At 45.9% G+C, this 20,009-nt stretch overlaps 1 pseudogene; it reads right to left on the reverse strand.

The window, feature by feature from the left end:
• Positions 1-5,664: 5,664 nt before the first annotated feature.
• LOC121171114 lies at positions 5,665-13,406 on the reverse strand (annotated as a pseudogene).
• Between the last annotated feature and the right edge of the window lie 6,603 nt (positions 13,407-20,009).

The following is a 20,009-nucleotide window of genomic DNA, read 5'->3' on the forward strand; positions in this document are numbered from 1 at the left end:
AGAGGGCGCCCTGTGGCTCCCCGTGCTTCCCGTCCTGCTTTGAGGTAGCCAAGCAAGCCGAGTGTGCCCTGAAGTCCTTGCCTTGTCGGGGACACCCGTGGCTCTCGCTCAAGCAGTTAAAAATAGCGACCACCGCTTTTTTTTTTTTTTTTTTTTTTAAGCTTCGTTTTTATTGGAAGGGCAGATTGACAGAAAGAAGGGAGGATCTTTCATCTGCTGATTCACTTAGTCCCCAAAGGACCACAGTGGCCATTCCGGATCTCCCATGTGGATGCAGAGTCCCAAGGGCTTGGGTCATCCCACTCTGTTTTCCCAGGCCCCAGGCAGGGAGCTGGATGGGAAGTGGAGCAGCTGGGATATGAACCGGTCTCCCATGTTGGCCCCACGGGTATAGGCTTGGCTTGCTACACCACGATGCCAGCCCCTGAATAGTAAAGTGTTTTTAAGTTGGTAGAAATGGAATTGAAAGATCACTATGCAAATTCTACCTCCATAAAGTTGACAAAAATGAATATCTGAATTGATAGTATCCATTAGCTTCCTGAACAAACAGCGCAACTACATGCAAAGAAATAATATCATCTCAATTTACAGATAAGTAACCGGGGCTTAATGAGTAAGGTTGACTTTGTCCATTCGGGCTGCTGTAAGGTTAGAAATTTATTTCTCATAATTCCAGAAGCTGAGAAGTCAAAGATCCAAATGCTGAAAAATTCAGTGTCTTGGGAGAGCTTGTTTATGCATAGACATCTTACTGAAAATCTTGAGTGGTACACAGGGCTAATTCAATTTTTATGGACTCCTTTATTAAAGCATTAATAGGACCAAATCACACAAAACTAGCCATCTCCTAATGTAGCCAGCCTAGTTTCATTTCAGCATAGGGATTGGGAGAGGGGAGACACAAACATTCAGACCACAGCAAAAACTAGAGCAAGTAAGTGGCAAACCAAATTCACAGCTAAGGGCTGTCTGAATTCAGTTAGGGTTGATAGTCAGGCACTGGGCTGGTCTAGGCCTGGCATAGGGATGACTGGATGCCAAATCGGAAAAAGGCCTGAATGGTCTTAGAATTGACTTATGTAAAGCATCGCCTGGGGTCCGTGCTGTATGTAGTAGGTTAAGGTCCTACTGGCAGTGCCAGCATCCCATGTGGGTGCCACCCCACTTCCATCCAACTCCTTGCTAATGCGTCTCGGAGAGTAGTGAAGGACAGCCCAACTGCTTGAGTCCCTGAACCCCTGTGGGAGACTCAGAAGAAGCTCCTGGCTCTGGTCTGACCAGCCCTGAATATTGTGGCCATTTGGGGAGTGAACCTGTGGATGGAAGATATCTGTCTGACTTTCCAATAAACAAAAAAAATCTAAAAAAAAATCTGTTTAATTGAAAGGATGGGTGATTAAAAAAGAGAGTGAAAGAAACAAGGAGACATAAGAAAAGAAGAGAAGAAAAGAAAAAAAAAAAACAGGAAGACAGACAGTTAATTCTTCTATCCATGGATTTACTCCCTAAATGGCAGCAATGGCCCGGTCCGATCCAAGCTGAAGCCAGGAGCCTGAACTCCATCTGGATCCCTTATGTGGGTGGCAGGAGCCCAGTCTAGATGCTTAGACCATCCTCTGTTGCTTTCTCAGGCACATTAGCAAGGAGATGAATCAGAAACAGAGTACCCGGGACTTGAACAGGCACCCAATATAGAATACCAGCATTGAGAGTGTCAGCTTTACTCACTGTGCCTCTATTCTAATCCTTGCTTTCTTGAGCAAATATTGTTTCTCTAAAATAAATAGCAAATACCTTAGAGTGCTTATAGATTACTGGTGTTTTTTAGTTTTCTACAAGGTTTTACAACTTTTTAATAGAAATGTACCAGTTCCCTCTCAATGACTATTGGAACTGTATTTTCTCTTGACTCTTGATTGGTTTGCAGAGGAAAAACACACTTAGAGACACATTGATCTACACTGTAATGTATAAGTCTAAACTCTGATTTACAGAGTACACCTCTGCACAGAGTTCTGAGCCAGCTCAGTAAGAGGTGAATTCTGAGATCACTGCCTTCATGAGAGCTAGGTAGCTCCTGGGGCTGATTAGGCAGAAATTAGCCCTGTGGCTTAACACCCCCTGAGGCAGGAGCAGTCAGCCATGCTTTGGAGGTCCCTCAGACCCAGGATGGAGCCCAGCTCAATGTGCCTTCCATTCTTCTTCTTGTTCTCCTTTTAAATAATTTACCTGAGAGGCATAGACAGACAAAGCTCCCAAACGCCTGCAACAGCTGGGGCTAGGCCAAGGCCAAAAGTAGGAGCCAGGAATGCAATACAGATCTGCCCCATGGTGCATGCATTGTCACTGCCACCTCCCAAGGCCTGCATGAGCTGGAAGCTGGGAATCAGATGGAGAACTCTGATATGGGAGGCATCTTGACCATAGGCCTAATGCCTGCTGCTTGCCTTCAATTCTTAAGCTTTCACTGTGTGGAAAGGGGGTAGCCCCCTTGGAGTCTTTCTGTGAGGATTAAATGAAATGGTGCTCCAGGCCTAGTAGCTGGCTCACAGGAAACTTGACTCTTGCTGGCACCATGGTGCCTCCAGTGTTCTCTAGAGCAACAGAAGTAAGCCCAGATACTGTCCTTAGATGTTCAGTAGATGATCTACTGAAGAGAGCTCCAGAAATCCAGGCTGAATACACACTAGAAATGGTTCTGAGATCTGTGGACAGCTTCACTTTTATCACCATTAGGTGAGACAAAAAGCTAGAAGGGACTTAACCAAAACTATACTTTTACCCTTTAAAGTTTACTAGGAGAAAAGCTGCCCTCTGCCTAGCACCATCTAGAGTAGCTCCATCTGCCTCCTAGTGGACAGAAAAGGAAAAAGTCCAGCCTTGCTGTCAATAACCATTATTTTAAAAACAAATGTTTTCTGACTGTACAACTTAAACTCTCTACTAAGTTCATAACAGATTTGCTTATTTGTGTAAGAGAAAACAACAGGAAACTTTAACTGACGTAGCCTAAGAAACAAAAACTTAGCAACAGGCCCGGCACGGTGGCGCAGTGGTTAAGGTCCTCGCCTTGCACGCCCGGGATCCCATATGGGCGCCGGTTCTAATCCCGGCAGCCCCACTCCCCTTCCAGCTCCCTGCCTGTGGCCCGGGAAAGCAGTCGAGGACGGCCCAAAGCTTTGGGACCCTGCACCCGTGTGGGAGACCCGGAAGAGGCTCCTGGCTTTGGATCGGCATAGTATCGGCCCATTGCGCTCACTTGGGAAGTGAATCATTGGACGGAAGATCTTCCTCTCTCTCTCTCTCCTCTCTGTATATCCGCCTTTCCAATGAAAAAAATAATAAAAATAAATCTTTAAAAAAAAACCTTAGCGACAGTTCCCTCTGTATGATGGCTCAAATTAGGATTTTTCAACTTTGACAGATTTGGTAAAAGCCATATTTTGGATTGTGATTTTCTTCAGACTAGAGGTAGGCTATTGGCTGTAGAGTGATGTCTTACAGCGCAGGGTGCAATCCTGAGGGTGAATAGTCAGCACTGTCTAATGAACCAGGCTGCCAGTAGCCTTTTAGACACAGATATTTGATAAATTATGTAAGATAATCAACAACTTATTTTACAATAGCCTTCATGTTAGATGGTTTTTCCCAACTGTAGGCTAGTGTGTTTTCTGAACATGTTTTACGTAGGATAGGTTAAGCTATTGGGGTTGATGAATTAGATATATTAAATACATTTTTGAATTATGATATTTTAAACTTATGGATTTTTTGCAATTTAAAGAAAAAATTTATTGGAGATCTGAAAACAAACACCTAAAAGATCAACATTTCCGTAAAACTGGGCCTGGCTCAGTAGCCTAGTGGCTAAAGTCTTTGCCTTGCCTGCACCAGGATCCCATATGGGTGCCAGTTGGTGTCCTGGATGCTCCACTTCATATTCAGCTCCATGTTTGTGGCCTGAAAAAGCAGTTGAGGACAGCCCAAAGCCTTGGGACTCTGTACCCTCCAGGGAGACCTGGAAGAGGCTCCTGGCTTCAGATCAGCTCAGCTTTGGCCGTTGCGGCTACTTGGGAAGTGAATCATTGGATGAAAGATCTTCTTTTGTGTTTCTCCTCCTCTCTGTATATCTGACTTTCCAATACAAATAAATAAATCTTTCAAATAATCTTTACCAGAAAATTGCCACTACGTAATGCACTGTGTCTATCATGTTAAACCATACATTAGACACAAACTCCGTGAAACAGCCACTGTTCTTCAGTAATTTGAGCAGAGATAAAATGCTGAAGGAACAGCAAGGATGGCTTTGCAAGGATGGACTCTTCACATTAAGCACCATATTGAAAGAACATAGATGGATTAGTGTGTTCAGTTTCACACACAAAATTCAACCTTTGGCACTAGGAATCAAAGCATTTTGTCATGTAGCATTGACACACATTACAAAAGTGCATAGTGGGCCCAGCGCTGTGGCTGAGCAGCTAAGTCCTCACCTTGAACCCGCCGGGATCCCATATGGGTGCCAGTTCTAATTCCTAGCAGCTCCACTTCCCATCCAGTTCCCTGCTTGTGGCCTGGGAAAGCAGTCGAGGACGGCCCAAAGCCTTGGGACCCTGCGCCCATCTGGGAGACCCGGAAGAGCTCCTGGCTCCTAGGCTCTTGGCTTTGGATCGGTGCAGCCCTGGCTGTTGCGGTCACTTGGGGAGAGAATCATCGGATGGAAGATCTTCCTCTCTGTCTCTCTTCTCTGTATATCTGACTTTGTAATAAAAAAATTAAATTTTAAAAAAAAACCATAAAAGTGCCTAGTGTCAGAGGAATAGAATCATTCAAAAATAGCTTAGTTAACTAGGCAGTAGAGAGAACTCCACAGCATGTCCCTCTGTTGTCCATTACTGAATACAGTGATGGTAACGTTGAAATTAGAAAAGAAAAAAGGAAATAGCAACCCCTTTGATTTTGTTGGTGGTGGTGGGGTTTAAAATCAGCAGAAAGTTGGTGTCATGATGTAGCAGGCTAAGCCTCTGCCTGCATTATTCTCATCCTTTGTGGGGGCTGGTCCTAGTACTGCCTGCACTACTTCCAATCCAGCTCCCTGATTATGGCCTAGGGAAGCAGTGGAGGATTGTTCAAGTCCTTGAGTTCCTGTACACGGAAGAAGCTCCTGGCTTCTGGCTATGGACTGACTCAGCTCTGGTCATTGTGGCCATTTGGGTAGTGTCTCTCCTTGTCTCTCTTTCTTGTTCTGTGTGTAGTGTTTGTGTAACTCTGCCTTTCAAGTAAAAATAATTTTTTTAAAACAGTCATTTATTTTTATTGGAAAGTCAGATATACAGAGAGGAGGAGAGACAGAGAGGAAGATTTTCTGTCCATTGGTTCACTTCCCAAGTGGCTGTAACACCCAGAGTGGGACCTCCAGGATATTAACCAGCACCCATATGGGATCCCAGTACATGTAGGTTGAGGACTTTTACCACTAATCTATCATGCCAGGCCCAAAATAAAACTTAAACAAAAAAATCCAAAATCAAGCATCAGTTCTGTTACACAATAACAGAAGTGAAGGACCAAGAACAAAAATGTGTTCACAGAGGTACAAACACGAGTGAGAGAGTGAATGTGCCTCTTAGCTTAGCTTCCAGTGGTACTCAGGGGGCGCTACTTCATAAGCACTGGCACTGCATGGAAGTCTGCCCATTCAGAGGTGCGTGAGCCAACATCGCTCCAACGAGGCAAGCCATTGCAGTAGATGTGGCACTGCATTCCGTGGGATGGGGTGCATTGGGGGTGATCGGCGAGGATTTCTGCATACCCTCTCAAATGTGTAGAGCAGCTGAGGGCCCAGCATTACGCTGAAGTATTCTTTCTTCCCTCCCACGGCTTGACAGCATACTTCTTATTATCTCTTTCCACGAGATTTCTTACAATTTGCACAGTCCTTCAGAAAGGAACCCCGAATTGGCATGAGGGTAAAGGAGTTGCTTCGGTCTGATAAGTAAGTCCCAAGCATCAACAAGCCATGGTTTTAGTTTTTCATGGATCTTTTCCTTCACTGTCATTGTGCTCATGGCTGTTTCTTCATTTGAACAGTAGGGATCAGTAGGGGGTCCTTTTCTTCCCAGGAGATCAGGTCTGATGATGTTGCTACTGCATCCACTTCCTGGTGCTTATACTGGTTCTTTTTGTTTTCCCATCTACATGTTTCTGTTGCAGGCCAGCTGCCTTCTTTCCAAGAGCAGCTCCTCGCACCTTGCCCTCTGCCTATTATTGCCCCGATTCGCTTTTTGTTTGTTTTTAAAGATTTATTTATTATAAGGTCAGATATACAGAGAGGAGGAGAGATAGAGAGGAAGATCTTCCATCTGATGATTCACTCCCCAAGTGAGCGCAATGGCCGGTGCTGTGCCAATCCGAAGCCAGGAGCCAGAAACTTCCTCCAGGTCTCCCACACGGGTGCAGGGTCCCAAGGCTTTGGGCCATCCTCGACTGTTTTCCCAGGCCACAGGCAGGGAGCAGGATGGGAAGTGGAGCTGCTAGGATTAGAACTGGCGCCCATATGGGATCCGAGCGCTTTCAAGGGGAGGACTTTAGCCGCTAGGCCACAGCGCCAGGCCCCTGATTAGCTTTTTGAAGTTCTCACTGTTTCTGTCCACATACTTGAGTACTCCACTTTCTGAAACCCGTTCATCCTCATTTTTAGCCTAACCAGTGTAACATGTAAAGTATTGTACTTGTTTGTCCTTTCTGGCAACCTTTACACATGTTGTTCCATAAAGAAGAAGGCGGGCCCAGTGTGGTAGACTAGCAGCCAAAGTCCTCACCTTTCATGTGCTGGGATCCCATATGGGTGCCGGTTCATATTCCAGCTGCTCCACTTCCTTTCCAGCTCCCTGCTTGTGGCCTGGGAAAGCAGTCGAGGACGGCCCAAAGCCTTGGGACCCTGCACCCAAGTGGGAGACCCGGAAGACGCTCCTTGCTCCTGGCTTCGAATCAGCTCAGCTCTGAGCATTATGACTGCTTGGGGAGTGAACCAGCCGATGGAAGATCTGTCTTTTTTCTCTGTAAAGTTTCATTTTCCAATAAAAATAAATAACATTTTTTTTTAAAGCTGTGACTGTTAAAAAAAAAAAAAGAGGCCCATGAGAGCACAATATTTGCTCACCCTCCTGAGATTCAGGTTTTGGAGTCAGCTTGAATGATGTACCACCTCTTCCTTCTCTCACATATCCCCCACCGAAAACCCTGCCCCCACTCTGTACCCTAACTCTGCATCAGACAAACCGTCAGGCATCCCTGAGTCTACACCCTCATTATGGCTTTTTGGTCGTATAACCCAGTCACAATCATGGAACATCTGTATAGGAGAAAAGCAGTTACAAGTCAAAGAGAAATACACTTCTAAAACATAAAGCAATGGGGGAAATGTCCTTGAGCTGTAAAGAACTTTTACAAATGATTATCAAGTTGGCACAGATGCCTGTAAATAAGACAGGTTATCACAGAAAAACAAGTTTTCATACTGTGCATGTCACACTGAAGAGGCTCTAATGAACAATAACTCTTCCTTTTTCATTCTGTTGATATTAGCTCTTCTTCCCATGCTTGGTAGAATTCAACAGTGTAGTTCCAGACCTTTCTTTTGAAGAGAGACTTGATAACTGGTTTAATCCCATTATTCATTATTGGTCTTTTCTATTATTTAATCTTGTAGGTTATATGTGTCCAGTAGTTTGCCTGTTTCTCAGACGATTCTAATTCCTTAATGCATAATTGTTCATAGGAGTTTCTTATGATATGGTATCAGTTATAATATCTCCCTTTTCCTCTCTGATTTTGTCTGATTATTTCCTCTTTTTTTCCTAGTCTAGCTAAAGGTTTGTCAATTTTGTTTCATTGACATTCATATTTCCTTGTAGTTTTTGATTTGTGTATCAATTTCTGTTTAGTTACCCAATTTGTTCATTTACTAATTTGGGGTTTGATTTATGCTTTGTTTTCTACTTCCTGAACATACTGTTAGGTTGTTTATTTGAGTACCTTTCTCCTTTTTTTCGTGTAGGCATTTACTACCCTAAAACTTCCTTTTAGTGCTTCTTTTTCTCTATTGCATAGGTTTTGGCATAACGTATTTCTATTTTTGTTTGCTTCAAGTTAAAAAAAACTTTAATTTCCTCATTGAGTCATTGGCCATCTAGGAGCAAGTTCTCTGATTTCCATGTGCTTTTACAGTTTCAAATTTCTCTTGTTGATTTCTAGTTTTATTCCATTGTGGTCAGGAAAGACATATTTTTATTATTTTTTTAACTTGTTGAGGGGCCAGCAGGTAAAACTGCAACCCAGCATCCCATATGGGCACTGGTTCTAGTTCCAGCTGTTCTACTTCCAATCCTCTGAAGAAGCCTAGAAGAGCAGCAGCGGAGGATTGGCCAAATGCTTTGGAGTACCTGAAGAACCTCCTGGCTCCTGGCTGCAGAGCTGCTCAGCCCTAACCATAGTGGCCATTTGGGGAAGTGAATCAGCAGACAGAAGATATCTCTCTCTCTCTTTCCCTTCATCTCTCTGCCTTTTAAATAAATAAATCTTTGGGGGTAAAAACCGACAAAAAACTTGTTGCGGCTTGTTTTGCAGTTTCTCTTATCTGTCTTGGAGAATGTTTGGGTGAGGAGAATGTGGATTCTGCAGTTGTCGGATGAGCTGTTCTGTGGATGCTGTTAAGTTCACTGGCCTTCTGTAGAGTTTAACTGCAATGACTACTGATGGGTGATCTTCCCATTGCTGAAAGAATTACTGCATTGGGAACTATCTCTCCCTTTGCACTTAAAATATCTGCTTTATCCATGCAATGCACATGAGAAGATTTTGAAAAAATTGTACATGGATTTCAAAATATTTTTGCACTAAAATAAATTGTCTTTTTAAAATTTTGTGTATTTGAGAGGAAAGAGAGCATGCCACCATTAGCTGCTGGTTCACTTTCTAAATGCCCATAGTACCCAGAGCCCCAAGGAAGCAGCTAGGAGCTCAACCTGGTTCTTCTAGGAACTCAACCAATTGAACCATCACCACTGCTTCACAGGTCTGCTCTACCAGCCGGAATCAGGAGCCGGTCAGGAAGTGAATCTAGGTATTCCAAGCAGGATCTGAGTGTCTTAACCAGCATCTTGATTGCTAGGCCAAATGCCCACCCCCAAAATTTATCATTTAGTTCCATTTTTTCCCACATACATCTTGAAATACTTATGTATTTGGGCTGAAGTGTTGGGTGCCCATATATTTACAGTTGTTGTATCATTTTGCTGAATCAATTCCTTTATCATATGATGCAATTTTTGTGTCTTTTTTAGTTTTTGACTTACTGCCTATTTTCATGAGATATAAATAGAACTACTTTTGCTTGCTTTTGGTGTCCATTTGCATGGAGTATCTTCTTGCATTTCTTCACTTTCAGTCCCTAATGGTGCCGCTTTACCAGTGACATGAATTTCTTACAGGTAGCACTCATCTTTTACTTGGATAAATTTAATCCATTTCAATTTAAGGTTATTATTGGTAGGTAAAAGTGTACTCCTATTATTTCCTGCTTGTTCTGTATATGCTTCGTTCTTGCTTTCTCATGTTTGGGATTATGACTTATTGTGATGGTAATGTTCAATTCCTTTCTCCTGCTCCTTTGTGTCTTTTGTACCAGGAAGTCTTGCTTTTATGTGCATTTCACATCCATCTGCTTCTAGATGTAGAGCTCCATTAAGGATTTCTTGTAAGGCCAGTTTAGAGGTAATGAATTCCTTCAGTGTTTGCTTGCCTAGGGCTGCATTAGTTTTATTGAGCAGAGCTAACTGAACTCCTCATGGAAGAGTCTCTCCCACCAGTTACCGTGGTTCTCAGTCCTGAGCATCTTAGAAGCATGGAGAACAGCTAAGGATACTATAAATTTGAACATGGTGTTCAGGATTTGGAGGCAAGTTTATTTTAACCAGGAATTCAATCAGATTATTCTTGGAATGGCGGAGATCCAAGTAATTGAGCCATTGTCTGCCAATTCCTGATATATGCATGAGCAGGAAGCAGCAGCAGAGGCAGGACTCCATTCTACTGTGGGATGTGGGTGTCCTCCGCTATGGCTTAACACTGCACTACAGTGCCCACTCTAGTTTCCAGGATTATTTTATTTTTTTAAGATTTATTTATTTTTATTACAAAGTCAGATATACAGAGAGGAGGAGAGATAGAGAGGAAGATCTACCGTCCAATGATTCACTTCCCAAGTGAGCACAATGGCCGGTGCTATGCCAATCCGGAGCCAGGACCCAGGAACCCCTTCCAGGTCTCCGACACCGGTGCAGAGTCCCAAAGCTTTGGGTCGTCCTCAACTGTCTTCCCAGGCCACAGGCAGGAAGCTGGATGGGAAGTGGAGCTGCTAGGATTAGAACTGGCGCCCATATGGGATCCTGGCGTGTTCAAGGCGAGGACTTTAGCCACCAGGACACCGTGCCGGGCCCTCCAGGATTATTTTAAAGATTTATTTATTTCGGCCTGGCATGGTACCCTAATGGTTAAAAATATCTTTTTTTTTTTTTTTTTAATGACAGAGAAGAATATCTTCCATCTGATGAGTCACTACCCAAGTAACCGCAATGGTCAGTGCTGCACTGATCTGAAGCCAGGAACTTCTTCCAGGTCTCCCATGCAGGTGCAGAGTCCCAAAGATTTGGGCAATCTATTGACTGCTTTCCCAGGCCACAAGCAGGGAGCTGGATGAGAAGTAGTGCTGCTGGGATTAGAACCAGTGACCATATGGGATCCTGGAGGATTCAAGGTGAGGACTTCAGCTGCTAGGGGCCACAGCGCTGGGCCAAAAAATAAGTAATTTTTTTTTAAAAGGCAGATTTATAGAGAGGAGAGACATAGAGAAAGATCATCCTTCCAATGGCCCACTCGCAAAATGACTGCAAGGGCCACAGCTGAGCTGATGTGAAACCAGAACCCTCTTCTGGATCTCCCATATGTATGCAGAGTCCCAGGGACTTATGCCATCTTCCTCTGCCTCCCAAGACCATAAACAGGGAGCTACATTGGCAAGTAGAGCAGCTCGGCCACAAAAGGGCACCCATATGGTATGCTGGTGCTTGTAGGTGGAGGATTAACCTGTTCAACCATGGTCTTGCCCCCAATTTCCAGGATTTTATTTTTTGTTTATCTATTTTTTTTGTATGAGCCAATTAATTTGACTTTTATTGTGTCGGAGGAAAAAAGGTGCAATAAATGGAACTGGCAGCTGGGAGTTGTTCAGCCCCCTTCCTCAGGGAGGTTTCAAGGAGACACGTGGGAATAGATGGCTTGGCTGGGTCTGGCAGAAGGCAGGTGGATGGAAGCCATAGGTGGCTTGGAGGGAGCCCTGAGCCAGTGATGGTGGGCGATAGAATTGATGTTTGTTCTGAGACCGCTTGGAGAAGAGCCACTGCCCACCTGAGCACAGACCGACACTCACATCCGTGCTTGCTCAGTGCTGCGCGGGTGCAGTGGAGCCTGATGCTGCTCCAGGTGCCTGCCTCTAGGGCTGGGCAGTCCAGGTGGAGCCACATGAATTTACAATGTCGCCTGTGTCAGCCTTCATGGTCCCTTCTCCCTGTTCTCTCCATTGCATCCTAGGCTGAGACTGCACTCCTTTTTGGCGTTTTCAGCATCTCTAGTGTGGTGCCATCTTGACCTATCCTATCCTCCATCACTGCTGGTATTCTGTGCTCCCCACTTCTGAGATATTGCTGGCCCAGCAGAAAGGATGCAGGCTTCAGACCACACAAACCTTCGCAGCCCGTGCCAGTCTGTTATGTGATGCTACATAGTTCAGTTTCAACACCAACAAAATGGAGAGTTAAGAAAAAGCTACCTTCGTAGAATTGCCACATGCACCACATAGTGTTGGACACCTGGTGGGCATTCCTTTTAGGAAAACTATTGTCATTATTCTCCCATTACCTTTCCAAGTCCTGCTACCTAAACCCATCCCTGATGATTTAATTCCTCTAGTATGACTCAAAACAGACCCAGTCACTCTGGCCAGTATAGCATATCAATAAGCATTGAGAAGTATCAGTCAGTACTGGTTATTAACTAGGCAGTAAGCAACTTGAAGGGATCTCTCAAAATCTAGTCTGGAACTCCTCTTCAGCAGTAATGCAGTCCAGTATTTACGTGAGTGACTTTGGGCAAGCCACATGGCCTCTCTGTGCCATTTTAACTATCTGTAGGATAGATCGCAGTAGTCACAACATGGCCCATGTGGAGTGACTGTGGACTCAAAGTGAGGAACAGATACTTGGTGGGTAGTATCTGCTTGTTTATCATTTGCTGAATAAATCCACAATAAGGCCAGAACACAACTGCTGAAATTCAGTTCACTGGCTTAAGTTAACTTCACTTCCCACCGCGTTGAACTCTCACGTTGAAACACATTGCAAGCTTGGGTACATTTATTTGAATAGCATTTGGAACCACACAATAGGACAAAGTCATCTGTTTGTTTGTTTGTTTTTGTCCCCCCCCCCCCCCGAAAATAAGTTGAGGCTAGCCCTGACCTTGGGCGTCCTCACAGGCTGCAGACATTGAGCCAGCCCTAAGACAGATCACTTCTGCTTTGTCTAGTTAACAGATGAAGGAAGACAAGACAGTTGCCTTTCTAAAATATTGAGTATTTTCCATATTTCAGTATTTGGGGTTTTCAAAACCACCTGCCAGTACTGCCCATTTCATGGGAGAAGGACTTGGGGCTCAAAGAGCCCAGGGTCATACAGCTGGGGCGTTAGCAGGGCCAAATTCAAGCCCTGTCTGCGTCCCACCCAGTGAGATGCATCGGAATCTCCATAAAAGCTCCAGAAGTAATGCGTGCACCCCTGTCCAAAGCCGCCTTCTACTCCCTCTCATGACCGAGGGAGGATTGTCTCCTGGGCTTACAGAAATGTACTTGAAAGGAGGGAGAAAAAGAGTGAGAGAAAGGCGCTGGCAGAGCTGCCAGCTCCGGTGCAGAAACTGCCCGGCCCCGGGCTGTTTGGCTGTCCCCACCGCGTACCCGCCCTCGCCAAACTCAGATGGACTGAAAGAAAAGCACCGGCGTTTGCACCCGGGCTCTCGTGGTTCCCGCCCGCCAGCGCACCCCTTGGGCGGGTCTTTCCGCCACTTCTCATAAAGCGGGACCTTTGGCCTCTTCCACCAGTGAATGAGCTGCAGCGTTACTGCGCAGCACAAGCGTCCAAGCGCCCGTAGCAGCCCTGCGGGTTCAGGTTCGGAAGCCCAGCCGTGCGCACAGCCCGCGCGCTAGCTCCCGCCTGCCCAGCCATGCTCCGGCTCTCGCCAGCGGCGACCGCGCTCCTCCTGATGTCCCTGGCCGGTGAGTGACTTTCCATTGTGGCCCTGCCCTGTCGGGTCCCCTCGAAACTCGTTCTGGTGGCCCTTACCGAGGCGAGGCAGGAGAAGTTGTGGATCGTGCAGCTGTGGTTATGACTCCTTCAGCCAGAAAACGCTCCAGCCTGTTTGTTTTTCCCCACCGGCTTGTTGGGCTTGTTCTCTCTGGGCTGTGAGACCCGTGGAGTACATGAGGAGACGCTGTCCCTGGTTCTCACAGGGGTTCCTTCAACCATTAGGGAGAGTTAGAGAAACCACTAAGATTTAGTAGACGGCCCATCGAGCCAGGGCTTGGGAACAGAGCTGTTGCTTTGTGATATGGAAAAAGTGGCCATAGCTTGCTTTTCCGTTTATTTCTCACACGGACGTGTTGTGAACAGCAAGCTGTGAGGACGCATCACCAACTGCCTTTTCAGCAAGAGGCAAGCCAGGGCATCAAATGTGGAAACAGATGAGCAAAAGCATCTTTGAGATTCCAGACACTGTCTGGGAAGTAGAGCTTAGAATCACAGGAGGAGTCTCCAGAAAGTACATGGAAATACACACTGTGAAAAAAAAAAAACCAAAAAAACTGTGCATGGATTTCAGTTTTTATTTATCTGATAGGCAGAGAGGTAGAGATAGAGGAAGAGGTAGGAAGAGAGGGATCGGCTGGCCTCATCTGCTGGGTTGGGCCAAGTCAAAGCCAGAAACCCGCAGTGCCATCTGGGTCTCCCACAAGCGTGGAAAGGGCACAAACACTTAGATCATGTTTCGGTGCCTTCCCAGGCACATTTGCAGGGAGCTGGATCAGAAGTAGAACAGCCAGCAATCAAAGCTGTCGGAATGTATCCAACAGGATAGCAAGCTGATGCTCTGACATGGGATGCCAGCATCGCAGAGTGGATTATCTCGCTCTGCCACAATGCCTGTATCAGACTTATCTTTGAATTCCACTTTCCATGAACTTTTCCAGGTCCTCTTGTGTTTTATGCTGCAATTGTCTGCTTTCACTGGAACATTTTCCATCCTGGAATATTAAGTTCTGTTCCATGACTAATTTGCACTTCCTTCCAGGACCACTGAATTAGTGTGTGAGGCAGTTTACTTCATCCACGTGGCCCTACTAGTAGGCTCAAGGGAGGCACACAATGGCCCTTGGTTGAAGCGGTGGGAAGGTTCACACCCCTGCCCCACACCAGGCTGATTTTTCTGGGCCATCCTTTCAGAATCACGGTGCCTTGTTCGTGGCAGGTTGAAGAGGATATCATCACTGCATTTCCCAGGGCAAGCAAATCAAGCAAACACATGGTCTCAGCTAGTAGTAGCCCCAGGAACTGAGTGACCCTGAATGACTGACAGGTTACTGGCAGGCTCGGGGGGGGGGGGGGGGAGGCCCAGTGACTTCCGGAAAGTGCAAGACCAAGAGCAGCAGAGATGTCCTCTTGTCCTTTCCTATCTGAGTGCCAGCACTTGGAGGTGGAGGAAGCAGAAACATGAGAGGTTCCTCCTCAGAAGTGACCTCTGCCCCAGAGCAGATGGTGCCTGTATGACCTCTGAGGGGTCCCACAGGACTGGATTAAACCCTGACCCTCACTGCAGACAGGCCTTGCCCAGCATGCTGTACCTTGCAGGTGCCTAGTTCCCTCACAGATCAGGGAAATAGAGAGACCTCTCCCAGGGGTGCTGGGAAGACCAATTTAAACAGCAGCTTGCAAAGGGTGGCCCTGCTGCCTTCCCTCAACTCTGTTTATTCTGCTTCTGGCCATTCACCTGTGTCACCCCTGATTGCATGGGGTGGGAACAGCAATGACCACTGTGTCCTGGAACTTTCTTTGTACCAGGCACTGTACCCACCCAACAATCTGCTAAGTCCTCCCCTTGGCTTGGGAGGAAGTGGAGGCACCAAGAGGCATAATAACTTACCAACAGTCACATTGCTAGGCAGTGGCGCAGTTGTGCTCTGAACCCAAGTTTGCACCCATAGCAGCTGTCACCTCTACTTGCCTGTTTCCTGTAAGAATCTTGAAAACAGGTGCTCTTATTGACCTCGTTTTACAGATGAAGGCATTGAGGCAAAGGCTGGAGGTCTTTCAGTTAGCAAGTGGCAGCCCTGCGACTGGCATATGAGAAATCTGGCTTTCAGGTTCCTGCTCTGCTTGGTTGTCCTACATGGCACTGTGAGCATAGACCGAAGAAGTACTTGCTGAGTTGGAGATGAACAAAAACTGCAAGAAATTCTGTAGAGAGAAGCATAAATTGCAGTGAAATTAGAGGAGTAACTTTAGCTATTTGATGTTCCTGGTCTCCATTTCCTCCCCACTAAAGTTCATTGTAGTGAGGTTTATGATCAGCTGCACATGCGGGACAAGAATCATTGCATAACAGTGGTGTGAACAAGATAGCCGCTTGCCATTCTCAGACAAAATCATGTCCAGAAGAATTCATACTGCTTCTAGTGTGGGGACTCATCGTTGACCCCTACTCTTCTTATGTGTATATGTAACTTCTAACTACATGTGACCTCAGGGTTCCCTATGTCTGCTATCACATACAAATTGAAGGAAGTAAAACAGAAGGGCATTAAGAGACAGGCCATGGGAAACTGCGCATGCTTCAATTAGCCCTCCCAGAAAGTGCACATGATGCTGTCATTTGTCTTGCACGCCAGTCACATGTCCCCATGCCCGAGAAGAGGCTTGGATGTCTGATTCTGTCAATGCTAAGCTTAAACTCAAGGTTCTGTTACTAAAGGCCTGGAGCATCTTCAGGTCCACGGTTTCCTTTCTCTGTCTGCTGTGGCTCCTTCTGCTCCAGGTACAGTGCTTGGGGGAGGAGGACCGACTCCAGTTCCTCTTCTAGGTATGGCCATGGGTCTCCCACTAGCACACAGTTGTGTCCATAACGGTTGTGCAGTCTCTGTGACCTGCTAGGCCTCTACCCCCTCCACTCCCTAGTTCCTGTCACACTGAGCCCTTGCTGTCCTCCTGACACTTGAGTCTTCTGCTCTTCCTCCTGTCTAGAAGGACAGCTCTCCTCCCCACCTGCCTGAAGGATGTCTCCTTGTGCTGCAGTCCTCCCTGCACCCCTCATTCCCATGGCATCAGGGGGCAGGGTGGTATCCCTTGTCCCTGTGAGGAGTCTGGTCTAGTGTATGTATGCCTCCAAGGGCTTTGAGTACCCCGAAACCAGGCCTGCCTTTGAAGGCCTGTACAAACCTATCGAACTGGGTGTAGCAGGGAGACCATCTGACTGCCATGTGGGAAGTGACTGCTGGTCAGGGAAATTCCTAGAGAAGAGGTCATGGCTGACTTCCCCAGGGACTGAGCAGTGACTCATTTTGGTACCTCCTACAGGTCACAGGGGAACCAAAACCTTCTCACATCTCATCCTGCAGGTGGCTAGCCAAAGGCGTCTAAGCAAGGCACCAAGGGTCTGAGCTAATTATGAGCTGATCTGCCTGCACCCTGGAGAGGGATGCTGAGGCAGGAGAGATTGACACACTAGGGTATGAACCACAATGCTGTGTTCTTTGAATACAGGGAGGGTCAAGATAGATTCTGAGCTACACCCTGCCCTTGCTTCTTCCCTTTGCCTTCTTTGTGGGTCTCATATAGACTAGTGACCTTGACTGAACTTCCAGGTGCTAAAGGCCCCATTTAAAACCCATGTGTTAGTTGACCGACTACATGTTACCCCTGTCAATTTTCTGTCTGGTTGCCTGTCCATCTTCTGTACCCCACACAAGAAGACATCCTTCAAGCAATGGTGTTCTAGATAGGAGGAAGAGTGTGTGCAAAACAAGGAGGCTTCAGCAGCCTCGTGTGTCTGGAGGGAAAGAGAGGGGTCTAAGAGAGAAAGGAGCAGGAGAATATCAATGTGATTTGATGCCCAGTGTGATACAGCCTGTAACACAGCAGTGAACTTGGCACTGTGGTCCCAGCCTTCTGTCCACCAACCACATTCCTCATCCTAAAGATATGCCTCCGTGCTAGATCAGCCACCCATCCCATTCATCTCTTCTGAAAGAGGAGTCCCAATTGCATCTCATAAAGTCTCCCCTTTTACAAGGTGTACTGTTCCTTTGAGTTATTTCTCCTCAGATGAGATGATTTGCTTTAACTTACAAGGATTTTATCAAACATGTGGTTACCTCCTGAAGAGAGCAACATGCAAATGGTTTTTTAGTCTGTGCGTATCTCTCTGTAGCAATTCTAGCTTTATCATGAGATATTTCTAGAAATTACATTTGACAGTGATTTCTCTTCTCCATAGTAATTGCATAAACTAAGTAAAATTCCTATTGGTTTTTAACCAAAGAACAGGCAATGCATATTTAGCCTAAATTGCTAAAAGAAATCTTCAACAAAAATCACTTCCGTAACAAGCTTGAATTGAAACATCTTCCTCCAAGCCCTGCGATATGGATGTTTCACCTATAGTAATCTTAAAATCTACAATTGTCAAGTTGCATTTATTTTATCCAAATGTATGGATTAAATACAAAGAACACTTAAATGATAATTTTAGACACTATTAGTGTGTCTTTATAAGGAGTTATCCAAGGCTGTCTGAACTGATGCTTTTATCTTTCCCACTTCGCAAACTCCCTGCACTGGAATAATTGTGTTGGTAGGGAAGGACCAGGAAGATTCTGAGAGCCAGCGTTTAAGCCAAGACAGGAAGGATAGCTTGCCTGAAATGACAGAGCTACTATGCCTTAATTTTCTTTCTTTTTTTTTTTTTAAAGATTTATTTTTATTATTTTTTTTTTATTGGAAAGGCGGATATACAGAGAGGAGAGAGAGAGAGGAAGGTCTTCCGTCCCATGATTCACTCCCCAAGTGAGCGCAACTGCCAATGCTATGCTGATCCGAAGCCAGGAGCCTCTTCCGGGTCTCCCACGCGGGTGCAGGGTCCCAAAGCTTTGGGCCGTCCTCGACTGCTTTCCCGGGCCACAGGCAGGGAGCTGGAAGGGAAGCGGGGCTGCCGGGATAGAACCGGCGCCCATATGGGATCCCGGGCGTGCAAGGCGAGGACCTTAACCACTGTGCCACCGCGCCGGGCCCTAATTTTCTTTCTTAAATGGCAAGGACTCAGCCATTCGAAACGTACAGCAAGGAAGTTGCACAACTGGCCTATGTTTAGGAAAACAGTGGGTGACAAGAAGATAAAAAGCTAAATAAGGCCCATTTGTGGTTTCATGGGTTAGTTTGTAACTCAGGCATTCCATATGAGTGCTGGTTCAAATCCTGGCTACTCCACTGCTGATCCAGTTCCTTTCTTTCTCTTTCTTTTTCAGATTTATTTATTTTTATTGCAAAGTCAGACATACAGAGAGGAGAGACAGAGGGGAAGATCTTCTGTCTGCTGATTGACTTCCCAGGTGGCTGTTAAAGTTGGAACTGAGCTGATCTGAAACCAGAAGCCAGTAGCTTCTTCTGGGTCTCTGATGTGGGTGCAGGGTCCCAATATTTTGGGCCATCCTTGACTGGTTTCCCAGGCCATAAGCAGAGAGCCAGATGGGAAGCGGAGCTGCCGGGACACGAACTAGCGCCCATATATATGGGCTCCTAGCACGTGTAAGCCGAGGACTTTAACTACTAGGCTACCGTGTTGGGCCCAATTCGGCTCCTTTCAAATGAGCCTCGAAAGCAGTAGAACATGACCCAAGAGCTTGGGTCCCTGCCATTCACATGGGAGAACTGGATGGAGTTCCAGGCTCTTGGCTTGAGCCTGCCCAGGCGTGGCTGTGTGGCCATAGGAGGAATGAACCAGTGGGTGGAGGCTGTCTCTCTCAGTATCTATCTACAACTCTGTCTTTAAAATTTCTAAATAAATGCACTTAAAATGCAGAAGGGACTATATTGTTAGGAAATGAGTGTTTCATGAAGGCTAATTAAGCATAGCTTTTTTAACACATGGGAACGACGCGATGGTGCATCAAGTTAGGGTTTACACTATTTTAGGCCAACTTTAAGACCTCTCTCTGATCTCTGGTTTGTAATTCTATGAATACAATAAAACTTTCTGTCTGTAGTGTTGTTATCCAAGCTGGCCCAGTTATGTCAGGTCGTTAGGTGAGGGTATTTCAGAAAGTTTGTGGGCAAAATGGAATTAAAGGGGTTTTATTGTGCGGAAATTGTGAAACCCCTGCATACCAGAAGTCTTCAAAAGTTATGAAACAACCAGGCATTGGTTTTAATGGTTTTTTTTTTTTATTGTTGTTAACATTGTATTATGTGATACAGTTTTATAGGCACTGGGGATTCCCCCCACCCCTCCTATACCCCTCCCCCCATGGTGGATTCCTCCACCTTGATGCATAACCACAGTTCAAGTTCAGGGTTTTAATGGTTTTTTAAACATTTCTGCACCAAAGGAAGCTTGTGTTTTAATTCCATTTCTTTGTACATGTTCACACTTATCACCTTGGGAAATAGTACCATATCTCATCCAGAGAGGCTTAGGGCAGACAGATGTCTGCAGTGTGGTCATTGGCCTGTAAAATAACTGGAGTATAGTGGCCAGCGCCAAGGCATAGTAGGCCAAACCTCCTCTGGTTAGCACTGGCATCTGATATGGGCACTGATTTGTGGCTCCACTTCCAATCCAGCTCCCAGAGG

Source organism: Ochotona curzoniae, unplaced genomic scaffold, assembly GCF_017591425.1.
Source record: "Ochotona curzoniae isolate NIBS_2020 unplaced genomic scaffold, NIBS_Ocur_1.0 scaffold_2587, whole genome shotgun sequence".
NCBI lineage: Eukaryota > Metazoa > Chordata > Mammalia > Lagomorpha > Ochotonidae > Ochotona > Ochotona curzoniae.